The sequence below is a fragment of the Arvicanthis niloticus genome, chromosome 11 (assembly GCF_011762505.2).
Source record: "Arvicanthis niloticus isolate mArvNil1 chromosome 11, mArvNil1.pat.X, whole genome shotgun sequence".
Taxonomy (NCBI): Eukaryota; Metazoa; Chordata; class Mammalia; order Rodentia; family Muridae; genus Arvicanthis; species Arvicanthis niloticus.
Window position 1 is genome coordinate 56204583 of NC_047668.1, and position 22224 is coordinate 56226806.

The 22224-nt window shown below is 45.2% G+C and overlaps 1 protein-coding gene across 3 annotated transcripts in view; it reads right to left on the reverse strand.

Moving 5' to 3' along the window:
• The window catches only part of Efr3b (EFR3 homolog B), a 77489-nt gene that overhangs the window by 54684 nt on the left and 581 nt on the right, over window positions 1-22224 (reverse strand). The window contains exon 1 of one of the 3 annotated variants that reach the window (XM_034514218.2): window positions 3898-3916. The exons of the other annotated variants lie outside the window; for them this stretch is intronic. The gene's annotated coding sequence lies outside the window, so the exon portion shown is untranslated. Of the gene's footprint in view, window positions 1-3897; window positions 3917-22224 lie in introns of those variants that run through there. 3 annotated transcript variants of the gene reach the window in all.

Sequence of the window (22224 nt, forward strand, 5' to 3'; positions counted from 1 at the left end):
TCTGGTGTGAAGACAGCTACAATGTACTTGTATACATAAAATAAAATTTTTTTTTTTTTTTTTGGTTTTTCGAGACAGGGTTTCTCTGTGTAGTCCTGGCTGTCCTGGAACTTACTCTGTAGACCAGGCTGGCCTTGAACTCAGAAATATGCCTGCCTCTGCTGCCTCCCAAGTGCTGGGATTAAAGACATGCGCCACCACTGCCCGGCAAAAAGTTCTTAAAAAACAAAACAAACAAACCAACAACAACAAAAAACAAAAACAAAACAAAACAAAAAAAACCCCTACCTGGGGAAGGGATGGTTTATTTTGGCTCACAATTTCAGAGGGGCCAATCCATAGTTCCAGGCTCTGTGGATTCTGGGCCTATGATGTAGCAGAGCATTATGGTGGCAGAACAGTGTAGCAGAGTCTCCTTACTTCTCAGCAGCCAGGAAGGAGGTGGGGAGGAGACTGGGATAACTTCCTCCAACTAGACCCAACCTCCTAAGTTTCTAGAACCTCTCAAAAGAGCAACAGCTACTAGGGATTCAGCCTTTAATACACAAGTCTTCTGAAAGGGACATTTCATATCTAAACCATTATCACACTTAACTGTATCTACAGTAGGGCCGGACTATTATTGAATTAGGACAGAGGATGTTCAAAGGGGAAGTAGGCCAACTGCTAGAGTATCATACTATGATGAAATTTAAAACAGGATCCTGGTACACAATATATAATGGATCTGTGTTTTATTCACAGGTCAACACTCGATACGCAAATGTTTGCACTATGTGAGCCTCTAACCCCAATTTTTATGCCTGTGCCCCCAGAATACTGAGTTAACTGGACAAATCTAACTTTAAAACAAGACCCTTGACAGTCAGGCAAGGTGGTACACAAGGTGGAATACATCTGCAATCCCAGCATGCAGGTAGCTGAGGCAGGAGGACCGCCATGAGTTTGAGCCAGCCTGGGTTACATAAGAAGACCCAGTCTCAAAAACAAAACAAAACAAGGTATTCATAAGCATTCTGGATATTCCTGGAGTCTGTGATTGGCTCAGCCGTCAGCAGTACTGTCTGTGCCCGCCATCTTTGTTTTTAGTGTCTCCATATTTTCAGGCCTCATCACCATCCATTTGATAGAATCTAGATTTTATCTTCTTAGCATGAAGAGTGACAAGAGATCAGAATAGGGTACAGCTGCCAGCTTCCTACCACCAAGGCAATGCTGGCTCTGTGGAAGTGTCTCAGACTCAGGGCTAACCCTATGTAGTCTCTGGGACTCTGCCTGGGCCAGAACTCGGAACAGGAGAACCAAAGGCAGTATGGATACCTAGACAACCCCATGTCTTCATACCAGTCTCTGCTCACCTGCCAAAGTAGCAGGTCAGGAGTGGCCTTGGTGGCTTTATCTGGAAACAATAGAATGCTCCCTAGGAGGGGACTAGGCTGTCTAACCAGGGGACATCCATGTAGCGGCTGAAACAAATGACATCGAACTGCAGGTACTGCTTCTTACAGCTCTGTAAACATCCTGGTAATTCAAAGGAAAGCTGTAGGATATGCTTGACATGATATCACTGGTGTGTGTGCAACAAACCTGGCACGTATGTAAATGTGTGGGTAAAATACACTACAAGTATAGAAAGATCCATAAGGACCCAAGCACAGTGACAATGTTGGCTACGGCTGGAGCTAGGTGGCCGACTGATGAAGGGGACAAGAGGAGGGTCTTAGAGTGGGCCATACAGTGTGGCAGTCTCTTGGGTTTTTAAGTTTTATTTTACTATTATTTATTTATTTATTTATTTATTTATTTTTCTTGCTAAGTTTCGCAGTCTGGCCTCAAACTTTCAATCTTTTTAACTCAATCCCCCAGTAGATGGTCGTACAGGAAGATAGTAGCATCTTGTCAAGGTTTGTGGCTTCTTAAACTGAAGTAAAGACTCTGCCCCTTAAGTACATAAGTTTGTGTTCAATAGCCAGAGACAAGAAAGGAAGACCACTTGGTACTAAGCTACAGTTAGACCAGAGGAAGAGGTCCTGGTGTGGTGCTGTAACAGGGTAGTAACAGTGAAATATGTGTATATGTTATCAACCTAAGGGATGAGGCAAAGGCAGGCCTCTCTGTGACACTCTCTGTGAGTGTGAGGCCAGCCTCATCTATATAGTAAGTTCCAGGCTACCAGAGTTACACAGTGAGATTAGTTTTGGTTTTGTTTCCTAATTTCTCCATAAAGAAATGACAAATACTTGGGGGGCGGGGGGTTGAGGAGATGGCTCTGTGGTTAAGAACACTTGCTGCTCTTGAACAGGAACAAACCAAGTTCAGTTCCAAGTACCCCTACTGAGCAGCTTAAAACCAACTGTAACTCCAGTTCCAAGGCACCCAAAGCCCTCTTTTGGCTTCTGAGGGTACTGCATGCTTGTGGTGTACATATAAACAAGAAGACACAGGCACACACATAGACATACAGTTTAACAAAGGATGATAAATATTTTAACTGGTAGTTTAACCCGATTTAAACATTGTACATTGAAAACATTACATGGTACTCCCATTTATATGTACTATCCTATGCCTTTATGTGTCAATTAAAGACTAAATTTAAAAAGGATATTTTGAACTAAAAAAAAAAAAGTCATACATAACCAATGGCTACTGTATTAAACAGCAGACATGTGACATTTGGGTCTTTCTGGTAAGTCTCCTCAGACATCTCTGATTTGGAGCATTAGTTTTGGTTGTATTTCTTCCCCCAATGGAAATGCTCTATAAAGCCAGGCGGTGGTGGCGCACGCCTTTAATCCCAGCACTTGGGAGGCAGAGGCAGGCGGATTTCTGAGTTCGAGGCCAGCCTGGTCTTCAGAGTGAGTTCCAGGACAGCCAAAGGCTATACAGAGAAACCCTGTCTCGAAAAACAAAAAACAAAAAACAAAAAAACAAAAACAAAAACAAAAACAAAAAAAAAAAAGAAATGTTCTATAGCTCATCCACCATTGAAAATTTGATAATGTGTTTTTCTGTTCAAAGATTTGGACTCCTAAAGTTACACACACACACACACACACACACAGTCAAAAACACAAGACTCTTTTCTTTAGCCATTCAGCTCTGTTCTTACTGGAGTTTTGATTGGAAGAAGCTGACGTGTGACACAAAAGCTATTCTGTGTATTCCTGTGCTCATGCACACCACCCAAGAGGCATTAAGTACATAGATGCTGATGAGGTGAAAAGAAATAGGAGACACTCTTCTGTCGCCTTGGAGCTGTGTCCGGGAGCCAGCGAACAGCAGGACTTCAGAAGGCAGAGGTGCTTTAGCTTAAACATTCCCTGAGGAGACTGGGGGTGGGACATTAGTAATGTGCAAGCCAAAGGGGTAAAGGGAGCATCATATGGAGAGAAGTGAGCAAAGCTTCTAGGGGAGGCATTTAAGGGCAGAGGAGGGCAGGAAACTGCAAGAAGACCCTCAAAGCATTGCACTGGTCTCTTCTGGATGATCTGGACCAAGCAAGAAGCAGAGGCCTACAATCACACAGCTGAGGAGAGGACACCATGTCCTAGTTGAGAGGGGAAAGTATATATATTTCTTTTCTTTTCCTTTTTTCCTTTCTTCCCCTTCCTTCCTTCCTTCCTTCCTTTCTTTCTTTCTTTCTTTCTTTCTTTCTTTCTTTCTTTCTTTCTTTCTTTCTTTTTTGAGATAAGGTTTTTCTCTGTGTAGCTCTGACTGCCCTGGAACTCTCTCTGTAGACCAGGCTGGCCTTGAATTCAGAGATCCACTTGCCCCTGCCTCCTAATCCCTGGAATTAAAGGTGTGCTCAACCACTGCCTGGTGAAACCATTCTTTAAATTATTTGTTTATTATTGTAAATTCTGTGTTAATATCTGTGTGCATATGTGCACTTACCTGAATGTAAGCACCAGCAGAGACCAGAGGTATTGGACCTCTCCCCCTCCCCCCAGGAGCTGGAGTTTTCAGGTAACTGTGAGTCACTGGCTGTGAGAGCCAGGAATTGAACTTGGGTCCTCAGGAAGAGAAGTCCACACTCTTATTTGAGACATCTCAGGAAACCATAGTGGAAGAGACAGTGGGAATAGGGAAGGAAGAGACGACTCTGCAGGGCCTGGCTATCAAACAGTCTCTGGCGACCTCTCAGAAGTTCTTAGGAAGGAGTGACATTGGAATTTCAAAGAGACAAAGTAAAGAACAACCAGAAAATGAGAAGAAAAGTCATCTCAGCTGTGGTGACTGGTGGCTCGAGGAGCTCCCTAAAAAGTCACACAAATCCCAGATGTAACGACAGCTCTGAAGACCAGGGAGGCCATGTTTCTCCAAGCTGCACACCGATCACTGGCCAGCTGTGAGTCCCCAGGACTGCAGGTTGTCTCCAGAAGCAACCATGAAGGCTCCTGGGAGTTGACAAGGCAGGGTGGACTTGAGAGGTCCCAACATCTTCTGGCTTCAACCTTTGTGGCCTTGTGACCCGAGCTTCTCTTGTAGCCTTGTGTATCAGATGATCACAGGAGAGCTGGGTTTTTACTCTATAATTGCACTGGTAATAGGCACTCACTTCATAAGCAGTATTTACCAGGACAGGCAATCTGTTACATTTATGAAAGTGTTTTGTGAGCTTCTTAAGCCCCAGGAATGCCAATAAATGAGAGATCAGGTTTAAGAAAGTCCATACTTGTGTGTCTAGCTAGCTCTTTGTGAGATGGCCCAAGCGTCTTGTGGGGAGTCACTCATCCCGATACCTTGCTACACAGCCATGCTCTGTCCGTTTCCCCCAGTTCACATGAGCTATGAGGGAAAGAGTACCAGTGAATAACTCTACTCTTAAAGAGCTCGAAGCACCAAAAGCCTGCCACAGGCAAACACTAGAGGTTAGTGACGTCACTGGTGACTTGGTTTAAAGTCGGGAGCTAAGAGCCAGAAATCAGGATTCAGAATGCACAACACATTTCTGCTTTCCTCTTTCCTAAAAATACATCCAGTTTCCTATTGTGGTCAACAGGCAGCCTATAAAAAGCAGGGTTACTCACCTCCAGTTTCCAAGTGAACACACGTTGATAAATATAGAAACCTGAGGAAGCCTCATTGTCACGGCGCCAAGTCGATTGGGGGCAAGTATAAGTGCTTTAACTCTACGGACAGACGGTTAACAGACTTGAGGCACGTACTCTTACAGGCTAAGAATCCGAGATCAATTATTCAGCTGTCCAAATATATAACCAGAGAGTCTGTTGCATCATGTGTGGGTTGCCAGAACATAAAAACAGGCATCTTGCCCAGGGCAGATAAAATGTAAGAATTCAGGGCTCAGGGTGGTCCCGGTGCCAAAGGGAAATCTCAGAAGCGACACGTTTAAAATGCAAAATTGAATGAGAATTCTGGGGGGAGAAATGCAGAATACTAGGTTGAGTCCTACTAAAAGTAAGCAGAAGCCCTTGTAGTGCCAAGACCCATTTTCAATGAAGCTCTGGTGCACATGGCATTCTGTTGCACCTGGCTGAGGAACAAAGTCCCTCAACGGACATTGCCCACTCCAAGTAGTGAAGGGCAGACAGGGGGGCCCTGTTACTGCAACGTTGTCATCATAACAGAGTGGCTGATGGGAAAATGTGCTGCGGCTTCTCTATTACCATCAGCGCCGTGTACCATTCATCATTGCAGTGAGTAAGTACCTATGTCAGGAACTGTTGTGCCATTTGAATGCCTTCTTCTTTACCCCTCCCAATGCCATTGAGGGGAGTTCGTTGTCCCATTTAACAGATGAGGAAAATAAGACATGAAGCAGATAACATTTTCAAAGGCACCCAGATGCAAGAGAGGCAGATGAATTCAATCCCAAAACTTTATGTCTCTCTGTGGGGTCTTTATACTTATATACGGTCTGAAAGAGAGACAGGGACATTTATTCATTCTGATGTATCATTAGAGAAAACTTCATCTTTTAGCCATGGAGACGTAGGTCTTTGTGCAGAGATGTCACCAACCAGCACATTATTAAGACATTAGATGAACAGCAAACCCATTAACGGCTGTGCAATCTTAGAATGGCATTACCATAGGCTGAACCCATCACAAAAGCCCCAAGGACAAAATGGAAAAATCAATCCTTCTCACAAACTGGCCCTGCTCAGCCATGCCTGTGCTAGGCTGACACATTGCTGAAGGCATGTTAGAGCCTTGTCATTTCTGGTCCCCTGAGAGGCAGCAATGTCAACCTCGGTTCTCCCAAGGCAGACCCTCTGCCCAGATGGTTCTGCTTGTGGGCTCTCTGCCCATGTACCCTGCCGGTACCATCAGTGTTCCAGCTGCCAGCGAGCTGGATTTGTACGGCTCAGCTTCCTCTGCTTGCTTCTCGGTATGGAAGTTGCCTTGTATCAAGGGCTCTGCCCAACAGCTCTCAATGAGCCCTTTGACCAGGGTGCCAGGGATCATCTTGGGCTACGGGTAAAAGTCATGGTACAGCCTGGCACAGACTCTTGGCTATTTCCTAGCACACCCACTGCCTGGACCACAGAACAGCCTTATAATTGTCTGCATGCCTGCTTTCTGCTTTTCCTGGGTTTTCTACACATTTATTGTGATATAATTAACATTCAAAAGATACAGAGATTTTTAAGAGTTCAATATCTTGCATTTGACAAGCATTTTTATAACTGTGTAACCAATGACCCAACATTTCCAAGCCCCTAAAAAGTTCACCTTTCCAACCAATGTCTACATCCAACTGAGGTTTAAATCCTATCAACATAGATTTGTTCTTGCACAAATCCTTGTGTAATTACTTCTTAAGCATAATAAGTTAGAAGACTCTAGATAACTACCCATAAGGCTGTTGGTGATGAAAAATACTTTTAATTATATTTATGCTCTGACATTAAAATGCTCATTATACAAAGTATGGGAAAAAAAGCATTTAAGTAAATGAAAACCATCCATGATCGGCTTGGCCATTGCTGAAGCTCCCATGTGTTTCCATCAAGCCTAGGACCTATGCATGCATTTATCACAGTTCCTGGGTGTGGCATTAGCTTCACCATCTTTTCTCTCCTTACTCCCTCCTCCTTGTCCTGCTACTCTCCCCCCTCCTTCAAGCTTGCTGCTTACTTCGGAGCAGGCATCTAGAGTTGCCCTTGCAAGGTAGCTTAACCAAAAAACAACCCATAATTCAAGGACCAACCCTTGTGGCTCAGTTGAAGCTGAGGTCCTCCTTCATACTGATCTTCTCTAGAGAAGGCCTGGCTCACCTCGTGCCCCAGTAGCAGCCATGTGGGGCTCTCAGCACCCCAGCTTCACTACTCAGGAAAATGGCTGGCTCCTAGAATCAGCCCCTGGTGAAGAGTGCATCTGGTGTTAAGGCAGTCCATCCCTGACCACAGGCCTCAGGTCTAACAATCATTCCTCTAGCCTCTTGCAGAAAAAGCAGCAGTAGACATAGTGCTAATCTGATTCAGGTAAAAATTTTATTTCTTTAAAAATGGCCCTTTAATGCCATTCTTAATTAGAGATGGGCTTTTCCAGAAATTCAAAGAATATGAGGGTGTCTGTTTCTGAGCCTCCATTTATAGGCGATATCCCAAAATAATAGGTATTGCTAGGTCCTCAGCAGGGACAGTGGTAAGGGTACAAGCAGATTTCATACACACACACACACACACACACACACACACACATACACACACAATTCTGGTAAAATTTATATAAGCTGAGTACAAAAGTTACTGCCCCTCCCAACCCCCAAGTAGCCACTGATATAAGTATAAACCTGGACAACTAGCATGACCCTGCCTCAAAATAGGGGTGTGGTGGGGAGGATGGAGAGATGGCCCAGTGGTTGTTAAGAGCACTGGCTGCCCTTCCAAAGGACCCAAGTTCAATTCCCAGCACCCACATAGTGTCTCTCAATCATCATAATGCCAGTTCAAGAAAATCCGATGTCCTCTTCTGTCCTCTGAAGGCCCTGTACGCACAGGGTGCAGGGACATATGTGCTGTAGGCACAGCACTGATACATATGAAAAACATTAAATCGAAATTAGGAAACAATACAAAAATGTCCCATTTTAACTCTTTTAAAGTGTAGGCCAGTCAGCGGTACTAAGTCCATTCATGCGGCTTTACAGCTGTCTTGAGTACTTTTCATTTAAAAATACACACTTTGCCCACGAAACACTTTCCCATGCTTGCTACCCATGAAACGGCCCCTGCTCTCCCCTCATACTGTCCGCCTGGTTTTTGAAACAAGATTTCTCACTTTGGAGCTGCAGGGAACCGCCAGCCTCCACTTCTCAGCAACAGAATTACCAGTGTGCACCACTGCGTTGACCTTTTGTATGTGGTCTCCGGGAGCCAACCTCAGGTCTTCCTTCACGTTTGCATGGAAAGAGCTTTAATGACTGAGCTGTCTCCCCAGCCCCTGATTCATTCTGTTTTCTGTCTCTAGGGATTAAACAACTCCAGTAGTTCACTGAGGGTTTACTAGAGGAAACACTTGTCTCTGAAAATGTCCTCAGGGTTCATCCATGTTGTAGAATGTGAGGGTTCCCTTCTTTTAAAAAAACAATTTTTTTTTTTAAATGTGTTTTGGGAATTGAACCCAGGTCCTCTAGAAGAGCAGCCAGTGCTCTTAACTGCTGCATTTCTCTAGTCCCACCCCCTTCTTTTTTAATTTGTTTGTTTGTTTGTTGGTTGGTTGGTTGTTTTGGTTTTGTTTTTTTTCTTTCTTTCTTTTTCTTTTTTTTTTTTTTTTTTTTTTTTTTTTTTTTTTTTTTGAGACAGGGTTTCTCTGTGTAGCCCTGGCTGTCCTGGAATTCACTCTGTAGACCAGATTGGCCTCGAACTCAGAAATCCATCTGCCTCTGCCTCTGCCTCTGCCTCTGCCTCTGCCTCTGCCTCCCAAGTGCTGGGATTAAAGGTGTGCGCCACCACTGCCCGGCCGTTTTTGTTTTTTTTTCAACACTGGGGATTGAACCCAGGGCCTTATGAATGTTAGGCATAAACTCCCTCTACCACTGAGCTATAGCCCCAGTCCTTCTTTTTCAGAACTAAGTAACATTCTGTTATATGCAAATATCACATTTTGACCAGCCACTCATCTGGCTATAGAAGCAAAAATTCAAAACTAAAAACAATATTCCCATGCTTCACCAATCAGACCATGACCACCTGGAGCCTGGCCCTAGCACCTAAGATGTCTTACAAACACCTAAAGCCAAACCTCTAATGGCCCATGGCACATTCCAGAAATAGCCAGTCTCACAACAAACAACAGATGCTATCAAAGTGACTATTTAGCAAGAAAGTGAGGAGTCCACCATCCATCCAGGTATGGATTCTACATAAATGACTTGCAGGAAAACACCAAATCTCTTCCCCTTGGATGAATAGCTCCCCTCTTCTTTCAGTAGCAAGATCCTCATTCTGGGAAATCTTCAGAAGCCATCTACCTTGTTTTTTAAGATATGGTCTCTGGCCGGGCGGTGGTGGCACACGCCTTTAATCCCAGCACTTGGGAGGCAGAGGCAGGTGGATTTCTGAGTTTGAGGCCAGCCTGGTCTACAGAGTGAGTTCCAGGACAGCCCGGGCTATACAGAGAAACCCTGTCTCGAAAAACCAAAAAAAAAAAAAAAAAAAAAAGATATGGTCTCTATCCAGGGCTTGGAGCTTGCTTATTGGCCTACCCATCACCCAGCCTGGCTTTTTATATGAGGATCAGGCAAGCACTTTACCCACTGAGATATACCCCCAACCTCCAGCCACTTTTCTTTTCTTTCTTCCTTTTTTTTTTTTTTTTTTTTTTTTTTTTTTTGAGACAGGGTTTCTCTACATAGCCCTGGCTGTCCTAGAACTAGCTCTGTAGACCAGGCTGGCCTCAAACTCAGGGATTTGCCTGCCTGTCTCCCAAGACCTGGGATTTAAGGTGTGTGCCACCACTGCCTTGCAAGGCTTAACTGAGAAGCCATGTGGGTTTTTTGTTATTGTTGCTTGTTTGTTGTTTGTTTTGTAGCATAAGGGATCAAACACAGGCTCTCATTCATTCTAGGCAAGCCCTGTACCAGCCCACCCTAGTCAAGTCTCTTGTACATCTTAAAATGAAGGCTCTTCCATTTTGTTGAGCTTCCTCCGTTCCTTATAAAGTCTGCACCTTGCCCTTCGTCTAATACCTCACCGACTAATGTCTTCTTCTATTGTTATTTTCTCCTGTCTTACTGTTAGTCATGTCCTCAGAGGCACAGCCTTTCCAATTTTGATGTAGACCAGTTGGAAATGGTGATTTCAAGCACTCATATGGAGGATGGATCAACAGGAGATCAAAGCTGCTTTTTTTTTTTTTTTTTTTTTAACTGAGCTGTGCCACCAAGGTAAGCTGGGTGACTGCATAAGACATCTAACTTCTGAGACCTTATTATCCTTGAGAGTGGGGATAAGAAATGGAGAAAGGCCTGCCTATCAAGCAGAATCTTCAGTGAAACTTGAATGCATGCAAAACAAAAATGGTGGCCCCAGGTGCCTTGGCCTAGCACAGTTGTCAGCACGATCGCCCATTGGTCAGGACCCAGGACAGATGCTGAGTACAAAAGATAGTTATTCCTATTCCTGACTTACTGTTGAGGAAGCTGATTCCTAGCCAGGCTATAGAAAGAACCCGAGCTGGCTGGTTCCCACAGGATGATTTGCTCCTCCCCACCCCCATATCACCATCCATTCCCACCACCCACCCTGGCTTTGGTTGCCCACTGGCCTCAGAAGCCTGGGTCAGGGGATAAACTAGCCCTGCCAATCACTTCATAAGCTGTAGGAGCTTGGAAACCCTTGGAGACCATCCAGTCCAGCTCTTCCTATTTACAGATGGCAAAAGCTAAAGCCGAGGGAGGCAGAGAATCCTGCCCAAATTCACACAGCAACAGAGCAGGAACCGGTTCTGATGGCCAACTCCCCACCCCCACACACTCCAGAAACGTCCTTGATGAAGCAGAAGGACAGTGTGGCCGATGCCCGGCACCACCCACGCTTTTCCAGAACACTCAGCTCTGTTCTCCAAGAGTGCTGTCTGGAGAAGACATTAGAAGGAGTCCTAATGAGTAACTTCCAAACGGTCAGATGGGTTTCCTGTCTATACCAGCTGCTGGGCTCAGGCCTGCTAGCCTAGATACACACTCAGGGGTTCAATGTCAAAAAAAGACCTAGGTAATAGACATGGTACACTCCCCGAACCTCCCCCGCACCTCCCAGACTTGAAGGTGCATAGGCTTGTTGTTTGTCAGAAACACTCACTCTGGCCAGCGCTTCCAGAAACACATTTTCTGCCTTTGCCTCAAAGGGCCTTTCCATCTTGTCTTGTGACAGGAACGAAAACCAAAATAAAGATTTGCCGGTACTTAGACCACTAGACGACCCTCCTTTTTGAAAAGGAAGACTGTAGCATTAATGTTGAGCTCCACGAACTAGGAGGAAGTCCTTGCAAATGTCGGGCCTCCTTGGCCATCTCTCACAGCTAACCAAGGGCTGCTTCCCAAGACTGAAACTTCAAACCAGAAGAGGAAGCCAGATGATTATACTGTTCTTATATGAGTTATCACCAGCGTGGGAAAGCAAGCACAATCAGGACGACAATAAACTGCTGCTATCATTTCAGGAACGTTCCAGACCTCAGTGAGACTCCTAGCCCATCACTATTCCCTGAAAGCATAGACTCGTGGGCTGCTAGGCATATCTGTGTGTATGAAGGATACACGTAACGGCTTTCAAGTTCAGTGCAAACCTGGGAGATCTCACTGTGTGCCAAAGTTCTCCACTTGGGAAAATGAAACTGAATAAGATAGAAACCGTGTGTGCCAGGGGCTGGAGAGATGGCTCAGTGGTTAAGAGCACTGACTGCTCTTCTAGAGGGCCCGAGTTCGATTCCCAGCACTCACAGGACAGCTCACAGCTGTCTGTAACTCCAGTTCCCTCAAACAGACATACATGCAAGCAAAATACCCGTGCACATAAAAAATAAAAAGGAATTATTGAGACTGTGTGCTCCATAGAGACTGTGCTCAAGGGGCTCAGAGATCTGTTGGGTAAGGAAATAACTGGCATCCACTGGGATGAATACTTAACAAAAAATAACAATAAAGGACAGAGCATCCGGGAGGCGTGAGAAAACGTGTGATAGAGCTCTTGATTTTCCCAGTATCATCTTCTATGCTTCCATTCTAGAAGTTTCTTTCATGCATGGGTTGTGAGAAGCTAGGAGGTGCTGGCAGGAATGATGCCATTTTGAGAGATCTTAAGGCAAAGTCTGTACAAGTGTTCTTATAATTTAGGGATAATCTTTTACACAAGTTATAAATGAAGAAAGCTGGGCCAGGAATGGTGGTGCCTGTCTGAAATCTTAGTACCCAGGAAGCTAAGGGTCAGCTTGGCAGTAGATCTGTCTAGGCTACATCACAAGACTCTGTCTCAAAAACACATATAAACAACAGAAACTTAGAAGCCTGAATTAAGTGTCCAGAGTTCTGTGACTTGACAAGCCTATTCGGTTGTCTCTTCCCTGGTCCCAGCCAGGCCCACATAGGATGTAGGTACACTTTCTTTTTTTGTTGTTTTATTTTTGTTTTCCGAGACAGGGTTTCTCTGTATAACCTTGGCTGTCCTGGAAATTACTCTGTAGACCAGGCTGGCCTCGAACTCAGAAATCTGCCTGCCTCTGCCTTCCAAGTGCTGGGATTAAAGGCGTGCGCCACCACTGCCCGGCTGTAGGTACACTTTCTATGCATGAGATCCACATAGGATTCAGGTTTGCTCTACACAGCCTACTCTAAACTTACCTCTGAGGCAGTAACAATCAAATCCAGTCTGCTTAGGCCTGAGGTGGAAGGGCAAGTTCTAGTTCATAGGCAAACTCTCAGGGAAACAGGAAGCACGTCTTGTTCCAGAAGGTTCCAGTCCCACTGCTTTGCCTGCCTGCCTGCCTGCCTGCCTCCTGCCTGCCTGACTGTGAAACACATGTGACATCACTAGCCTGTGCTCTCCACCACTGCACATTGGTTTTTGTGCTTTCTTTCTTTCTTTCTTTCTTTCTTTCTTTTTTTTTTTTTTGAGACAGGGTTTCTCTGTGTAGCCCTGTCCTGGAACTCACTCTGTAGACCAGGCTGGCCTCAAACTCAGAAATCCGCCTGCCTCTGCCTCCCAAGTGCTGGGATTAAAGGCGTGCGCCACCACTGCCCAGCGGTTTTTGTGCTTTCTTACTTACTCTTATTTAGTCCTTCAGGGTTCTCTCTGGAGCCTTTCTCTGACAAAGCAAAACAAGATAAGAGGGTAGATTATGACCAGACCCCATTCATAAGTGGGTGTCTGGAGCCATAGAACAGTGGTGTGTCACTTTCAGAAACTCTGTCACCTTTGACTGCTGGAATTTTCCCTGAAACTGTAGTCCAGGAATCAGTGTTTCTGTCACCTTATTCTCCTGCTCTTCCCAGCTCATCATGTGCATGTCTAAAGGTGTACGGTACAGTGAGCACCACAGAGGAAGACCTGGATCCTCTGGAAAGTTTGAATGGTCTAGAGTGATGGCATTTGGAGTTGGAAAGTCCAAGTTCAAATCTCAGCCTTATCCCGAAAATAGGTGGCTGTAGGCAAGTTTATTCGACTATCTATGCCTCCGTTTTCTTACTGAAAATAGAAATGATAACCCCAATTTATAGAACTCAGGCAATGTTAAGTCAGCACATAGTGTCTCCCACCTTACAAGTCTCTCCCACATCAAGAGATTGCTGTCAGACCGCTGGATGAAGTTAAATAAACTGTGTGCCACGTACTAAGCACATCCTTGTAAAACATGCAATAAAATAAAATGGTATCTGTTACACTTATTTAGTGTATGTGAAGTTAGAAGACAAATAGTGGAGGTTGGTCCTCTCCTTCCACCATGTGGGTCGTGGGAATTGAATTTTCAGTCTTGGTGGCATGCATGTTTACCTACTAAGCCATCTCCCTGGCTTTTTAAGACACAATCTCCATAAAAAGACTTTTATATATTTTTGTGTCTTCTAGGATGCCCTATGTTATGTCATACATAGCTGCTATACCACAAATAACTGGCAGTTTTTGTCTATTTCCACTCAGAATAAAACCAAGCAAACGAGAATCAAATGGCTAATATACCCTTAATAAATATAACACCCATATTCTTACAATTCACTGAAATGTAGATGTTTAAAGATATGGACATGTTAGTAATCAAATACAAGTTAGGGGTTAGGGAGATGGTTCAATTGGTGAAGTGCTTGCTTTGGAAGCATGAGGACCCAAGTTAGGGTTCCCAGAACCTACACAAAAAGCTGGGTGTGGTAGAGCCCATCTGTAACCCCATCTCTAGGGTGGCAGAGACAGGAGGGGATCCCTTGAGGTCAATGGCAGGCAGCCTAGCCAAAGCAGTGAACTTCTGAATCTGTGAGACCCTGTCTCAACAAACAAACAACAAACCAAGACAGACAGAAATAAGGCAGGGAGTGATAAAGGCGGACACTGTCAACACCTGGCTTCTGCACGCTGTGAGCACATGTGTACATACCAACTACATAGACTGCATACCCAGAATGCAAACTGGAAAGATATAAACGACTTGACCAGATTAACAGAGATAAGAAATCAAGCCTTAGGGATGCTAAGTGCTCCATCAACCAAACCCTTAGCCCCAAGCATTAACTGGAGCCTTAACACTGAGGAGTAACTGAAGCTAGACTGCTAATCCCTAGTGTTTACTGCCTTTGAAGGTACCACAAGGTAGGCATTCTGAGAATTGCTCATAGGAGTGTTACTTACAAAAACTGAAGAACTACAATTCTGACACTAGTAACAAGACTCTAAAACGTGTTTATGCACTTACACTGATTCCTGGACTACAGTTTCAGGGAAAATTCCAGCAGTCAAAAAAAAACTTTGCTCACGGGTATCTCTTTATTCAGTGCATCCTACCATAGCCTTTAAAAATCACTGTAGGGACAGGTGGCAGTAGCCTTTAATCTCAGCAGGAGGACCTCTGAGGCCCAGGTCAGCCTAGTGAGTTCCTGTTTTTTCGGTTTGTTTTTTGTTTTTTGTTTTTTTTAAAAAAAAAAGCCTAGGGCAGCAGGGCAGTGGTGGCGCATGCCTTTAATCCCAGCACTTGGGAGACAGAGGCAGTCGGATTTCTGAGTTCAAGCCCAGCCTGGTCTATAGAATGAATTCCAGGACAGCCAGGGCTACACAAGGAAATCTTGTCTCAAAAACAAAACAAAACAAAAACCCCAAAACGAAAAACCTAGGACTGCCAGAGTTTGATCCCCAGAAGCCATGCAAAGGTGAAAAGGGGAAACCAAATTCCACAGAAATTGTCCTCTGACCTTCGCAAGTGTGCCATGGTATGTGTCCCCTCCCCCACACCGTGCACGTACAGTCAACAGCAATGTACAAAAAAAAAAAAAAATCAAATTGTAGCTATCTGGTGTAGAGTGACTACAGACAATTACAATGCACGAATTACTATTTTTTAAGATTATTTCTATTATTTTCACTTATGTGTATGAATGTGCATATTTGTGGAGGCCAGAAAAGGGTGGTGGGTCCTCGAAAGCTGGGGTTATAGGCCAGTGGTTCTTAACCTTCCTCATGCCGTGCTGACCCCAACCATAACATCATTTTCATTGCTACTTCATAACTGCTATTTTGCTTCTGTTATGAAACCTGAAGTAAATATCTGATAAGCTACCCCTGTGAAAGGGTCGTTCAACCCCCAAAGGGGTCGAGACTCACAGGTTGAGAATCACGGTTATAGACAGTTGTGTGCCACCTGATGTAAGTGCTAGGATTCGAACTCAGGTCCTCTGGAAGTAGAGCAAGCACTCTTAAACTCTGAGCCATTTCTCTAGCCCCTGTACATACATTTTAGCTAGATGACAAGAGTTTTGAACATTTTCATCACAGAGGAATGATAAATGTTAGAGCAGCTAGATGGGCTTAGCCTGATTCTAACATTATAATACACATATATATGAATATATATGTAAATATCATATGAGTCCCCTAAATATGGCCATGTGTGTGCATGGGCACATGGTTCTGGGATCTACTATAATTTAGATCTGGAATGTTCTTCAAAGCCCCATAAACTGAAGGCCTAGTTGTGAGCTTGGTATTGGGAAGTGGTGCAAGACCTGAGGCTAACCGAAGGGTCAGGTCACTGGGGCATGATTTCCCCTGAAGACACTGAGACTCTGGCCCTCCTCCGATCTCTCTTAGCTTCCTGGCCACTATGAAGTTAGCAGCTTCCTTACCACTTCCCACTACAGTGCAGCCAAAACAATGGGGCCCACTGACCATAGACAGAAACTGCTAAACTTGTGAGTCAATAAATCTTTTCTCTTTTAACTTAATTTTTATTTTTATTAAAAAATTTTTATTAAAAAAAGATTTTTTTTTTTAGAATTTATTTATTTATTTTATGTAAGTACACTGTAGCTGTCTTCAGACACCCATATGAGGGCATCGGATCTCATTATGGATGGTTGTGAGCCACCATGTGGTTGCTGGGATTTGAACTCATGACCTCTGGAAGAGCAGTCAGTGCTCTTAACCACTGAGCCATCTCACCAGCCCTAAAAAAAGATTTTTAATGTAGCAATAGAGAACTAAGTGACATACAGACTGATGTAGGGCATCAGGTGTGTCAAGAATAGATTTGACCACTGTGCTATAACAACCCAGCCTCAAATATCTATTTTAACTAACAAGTGGCAACTTTTCATTAACTTGAGGTTAGGAGGATGTGTGTATGTATAATGTATATGTATAATGTATATGTATAATGGCTATGTCTATGCCATGTAGGAAAGAAAAGAACATGACCTTGTATAAAAGGAGTAATTCCAACCATGTAAATAAGTGCATAGAACAGGTATTAAGACAGTATTTGTTATAGCTAGCTATATTTTCAGATTCCCTAGAAGGATCATTACTCTCGGCAACAGTAAAGGAAAATAAAGGTCATTTAAAAAAAATTAAGCTTTCTTTGAATTAACAAGCACCGTTCTTAAGCCATGAGGTGTATGTTTTTGTTTATTTGATATATATATATATATTTTTTTGCCTCTTTTCATAAATCAAGAGGCAAAGGGGGTAGGGAAATGGCTCAGAGGGCAAAATGCATCTTGCCATGCAAAGGGGAAGACTTGAGTTCAAGTCTCCCAAACCTATCACATACAGCTAGACATGGCGGTATACAACTGTAACCCCCACATTCTTAAGGTGAGATGGGAGTCAGAGATAAGATGACCCTGGAAGCTCCCAGGCCAGTTGGCCTGGCACACACAGGGCTGTGGTAGACAAGATGAGGTGGGTGGGAGGTGAGGGCTCTCACCTGAAGCAATCCTCTGACCACCACACACGCTCCATGGCATGTGTGGGTGCCCTAACACACCCCACACACCATAAACACATATATCATACATATACACGCAAACAAAATAAAGAAGCAGTGAAGAACCGAGGAAAGGAGAAAAATGGGGCAACTCTCATTCAAATTAATTTCGATGGTGAGGTGGGCGTTCTTTTCCGAGCATATATGTGTGCATGCACGCTAAGAAAAGCTCAAGTTCAAGGTTACCTGAGGGGAAGAGCTGGGGTCAGAACTGGGCTAGGGCATTGCTCCAGTCAGTGCTCAGTGCTCAGTGCTCTTTCGTGGTCACTGACCAAGAGTGACAAACACAGCAGAGATCCAGAAAGAATGTGAAGGGAAAGGACCAAGGATTTGACCAAATGGCAAAATCATAGTATCCTGGTAAACTGTAACACAGAAAACAGGAGCATTGGTGGGTTTTATTCAGTCGTTTGTTCTTTTGTTTGATTTTTGTTTTTGGAGACATGGTTTCTCTACATAGCCCTGGCTGTCCTGGAACTCACATTGCAGACCAGGCTGGCCTCAAATTCAGAGATCCACCTGCTCCTGCCTCCTGAGTGCTGGGATTAAAGGCGTGGACCACTGTCCAGCTCAAGAGTTTGTTCTTTAGGGTTTTTTGTTGTTGTTGGTTTTTGTTTTTTTGTTTTTTGTTTTCCGAGACAGGGTTTCTCTGTGTAGTCCTGGCTGTTCTGGACTCACACTGTAGACCAGGCTGGCCTCAAACTCAGAAATCCACCTGCCTCTGCCTCCCAAGTGCTGGGATTAAAGGCGTGTGCCGCCACTGCCCGGCATGTTCTTTAGGGTTTTGTTTGCTTGTTTTGTTTTGTAGTACTGGGGATCAAGCCTTGGTTCTACCACTGAGATAATTCCAAGCCCCAAAGATGGGTGTGAAAGGGAAGCAGGGAAGGGATGACCCCCCACCCCACCCCATCCCTGCCTCTCCCCTTCTCTCCAGATCTTCTGTGAAGTAATGTTAACTTCTTGTTTTTAATTGATATGAAAGAACAACACTGAGACAGCCTGAATCATTGAACTGTGGGCAACAAGAGACAGAAAACAAGTTCTGCCCATGGGGCCTCTTCCAGAGGAGAATAAAGAACAGGGGTATAAGGAAGGAAAGGCGGGCTATGTAGCTGAGGCCAAGCATGATGGGTACCAGGAACTGCAGGAGGCTCAAGACTTGCAGGGAGAGGCCACTATGACTGAGTGTGTGTGTGTGTGTGTGTGTGTGTGTGTGTGTGTGTGTGTGTGTGTGTGTGTGACAGAGACAGAGACACACACAGAGAGACAAGACAGATGAAACCAGAGAGACAAATAGGCAAACAGGCAGATTTCTGCAAAGGTGAGTCTTTGCATCTCAAGGAGAGTCATCCTGGCAACACAATTCCTCTGCTCCATTTATAACAGTTGTGCAGAATATATTGGATGCACTGAGCAGAGTTTCAAAAGCTGGACACCACTGCTCTCCCTACAGGGAACAACCTCCGTCACAAAGCAGGGAGGGGAGCACAAGCTGAGGATACAGAGGAATTAGAGCAGCTTTGGCTTCAGTGGGACCAGCAAGCCCAGACCACGGTGTGGTGGGGAAATCCTCTCTAGTCTCTGTATGTTTCCTGGCCAGCTGCCCTCAGTCTCTGGAGGCACCCTTCTCAGGAAGCTCCATCTGACCTCAGTGGGGAAGTGGGACATTCTCATGCCTCTGGCCCTGGTGAGAGGAATAGGTTAAATCCTGATTATATAATCTCAACCAAAAGACAGTGGGATCCACCTTGGTAGAAAACTTGTCTGGTGACTGTCCTTCTCCAGGACAAAGTAATTTTCACCATGACTCTTGTCACTCCACATTTGGAGATATAATCAAGACTATAGAGCAGGGCAGTGGTGGTGCACACCTTCAGTCTCAGCGGGAGGCAGAGGCAGGCAGATCTCTGAGTTCAAGGCCAGCCTGGTCTACAGAGTGAGTTCCAGGACAGCCAGGGCTACATAGAAAAGCCTTGTCTCAAAAAAAAAAAAAAAAAAAAAAAAAAAAAAAAAAATCAGACAAACAAGCAAAATATATGAAGTAATTGTGTCCCTTTGGAGAACCATTTAAAAAGGTGACTGTGGTTTAGAGCTGAGTGAATGGTAGTAATAGCTTGGGTGGGTCAGAAAACAGCTCAGGCTGAGTATGCCCCCCCCCCCCCATAAGCCCATCACTCCAGAGGCAAAGGCGGGAGTATGAAGAAGCTTCAAGGCTAACTCGGGATGCATAGTGTGACCCTTGTCTCAAAACCAGAAGTACAGGAAGAGAAGAGCTGTTTAGTGGGTCACAGTCAGCAAGGTCAAGGTAACACGTCTGTTTAGGCTGTGGTGAGAGGAGATGCAAATAGGCAGAGAACAAGCTCCATGAAGGCCTGAGATGGACAGGCTGCTCTGTGCACTACTGTGCAAGCATAGAACCTCTTATGAAGCTCTTGACCCTGTTGCTTGGCGTTTGAAGGGCACACAGACCTGGGAGGTGGGCGGGCATCTCACCACTTTCTAGAGAATAGAACTTAGAGACATAAGCCCACTTGTTTAAGGCCACAAAGCCTTAGACAACATGGCTCTTGGGTTGGTGTCCACAGATCCCAGGGCTAGGATCCCACTGTGCTCTCCAGAAAAGACAAAAGGCCTTTGGTCTCTTACAGGGCAAAGGAAGGAGCCAAGCAAGATAACCGAGTTGTGGAGGACAAAGGTAAAGTAGAGTTTGACAAGAGGAAAAATGAAGATCTCTGTGGAGCTGGCAAGGGGTGAGGACACAGTCTGAGGATAGGGCACAGTTCAAGCATCTGAGTTCATAATAGATTGCATCACCAAGGTAGGTGATCAAAGGTCACCTTTATCTACACCTCTTAGGCAGCTTCTGGTTCTATACGTCCTTACTATCCATCAGTTCATAAAATGATGGCATCTAATGATAAGCATTCTCCTGAGACATTTGGGGAAGGGAGACAGGGGGCCAACTGAGCCAAGAGGCCCCGTGTCACCTTGTCTTATTCTTCCTGTCACCCTGGACAGGCCACTTAGAAAATTAGGTGAAAGAAAACCAATCTATAGTAAGTCTCTCTCTTTCTCTCTCTCTCTAGATATCCTCTCCCTATGGAGATAGCCTCTTCCTATGCAGCACTGGCTAACCAGGAACTCACTATGTAGCCCAGGCTGTCCTCTTCTCCCATCTCCTTCCATCACTGATGTCTAGGGAGAGAATGCTAACAGCTTTGCAGCCTCTTACTCTTCACTAAGGCAAGACCACACTATAACACAGGCAGGCAAGCGAGGCTCCCTTGGAGGGCAGAGACAACTCCAGAGACCAGTCTCTGCAAGGGGCCAGCTCCCACCCAGCAGTAATGTGCCTTTCCTGGGCTGTAGGCAACTACCCAGAGGAGCCCTTCATCACAATCTTTCTATGAACCATTCAGGATTAGTCCCTGCTCTGTTTGCATCTGGGGAAATAAAAACATTATTAAAGAGAATTGGAATTTCGTGGTGCATCTGAAAATAGCCCGCAGATAGACTGACTTCACATCCTTTTAGCCTGCTCTTCTAACAGGAGCAGACCAGGACACACACCCCCCCCAACTCCCCCTGCCAACCCTAAATCTCAGACATCCTAAGTAAGTTACCACATTATCTACTAGCTGTAATATGGTGACCCAGAGCTGTTAATTCTGGCCCATACTGACGGGCCTGTCCTAACTGCTTCCTGGCTGCAGGTGCCCCTGCAGTCACATGCTTTTGTCAAGTGATCTGCAGTTTCAGCCTGTTCCCTCTGCAGAAAGGGGGGGGGGGGACAGACAGAATAACAGAATAAAAAGAGGTATATGGCTCTTTTTACTTCACAAAAGGCAAAGCACAAGTCCAGTCACCTTTTTTTCAGCGTCCCCACTGGTTAGGGGTCCAGCCTCTGAGGACATCTCCCCTCCCCCCATTCCCTCCACCCAAGAGAATTAATACTCGCTGTGAGGACCTGCTGACACCTCTATAGGAATCAGTGTGGCTGTGTAATCAACTGGCCTGGGAAGAAGGCAAAAGTTAAGTCTTTGTCTTCTAAATAAGGGGGCCCACCAACTGCTGAGCCTTTTCAGCAAGCTCTCTGTGCTAACAAACTTTGTGACTCATGGTCTGTTCACAGAGGCAGCCAGCAGACTCAGAGACGGGTTAAATTGGGAACATGCTCCTCTAGATCACTCACCCCTCAGGTGCAGCCCGAGCCCCTACCCTGCAGTAGGGGAGGGAGAACACGGCTCCAAATCTTCTGCTGGCCCCAGAATAAACTACCAGAGACCTGGTCTCTAATAATCGGTGTCCATAGGAATACACTCACACACATGTACCTTGGTAGGCTCTGCAAGACAGCTCATTCCTAGACTGGTCCACTCTTATGAGCTGCAAAGTGGGACCCAAGGAGCGCTTTCCTCATCCACACTGCCTGCAGAACCAGAGGAATCTTGGCAAATGAGCAAGCAGAGCCGTGCACCATGAGGGTCTTGGAGCCGCCACACACCCGTGGGGGCGGTGGCTGCGTAATTGGGAGAGACCCTCGAAGCAGCATCTCTTCCCATCAGCCCTCCGTAGGGCCAATCTGGAAGTTCGAGAGCCTGCATACCACTAGCAGCAGTGTTAGGTAGAGGCCAAGTCCACCCAGCTCAGAGAGATGAACCTCCAGCGCCTGCACTGCCGGCGCCGCCTCCCACATCCAAGGAGCCCGGCAGCCGACTAGCAGTGAGCAGCTCTCCTCTACCCTGGACCACTTTCGCGCATCAAACTCGCAAGCACGAGCCTCTTTGT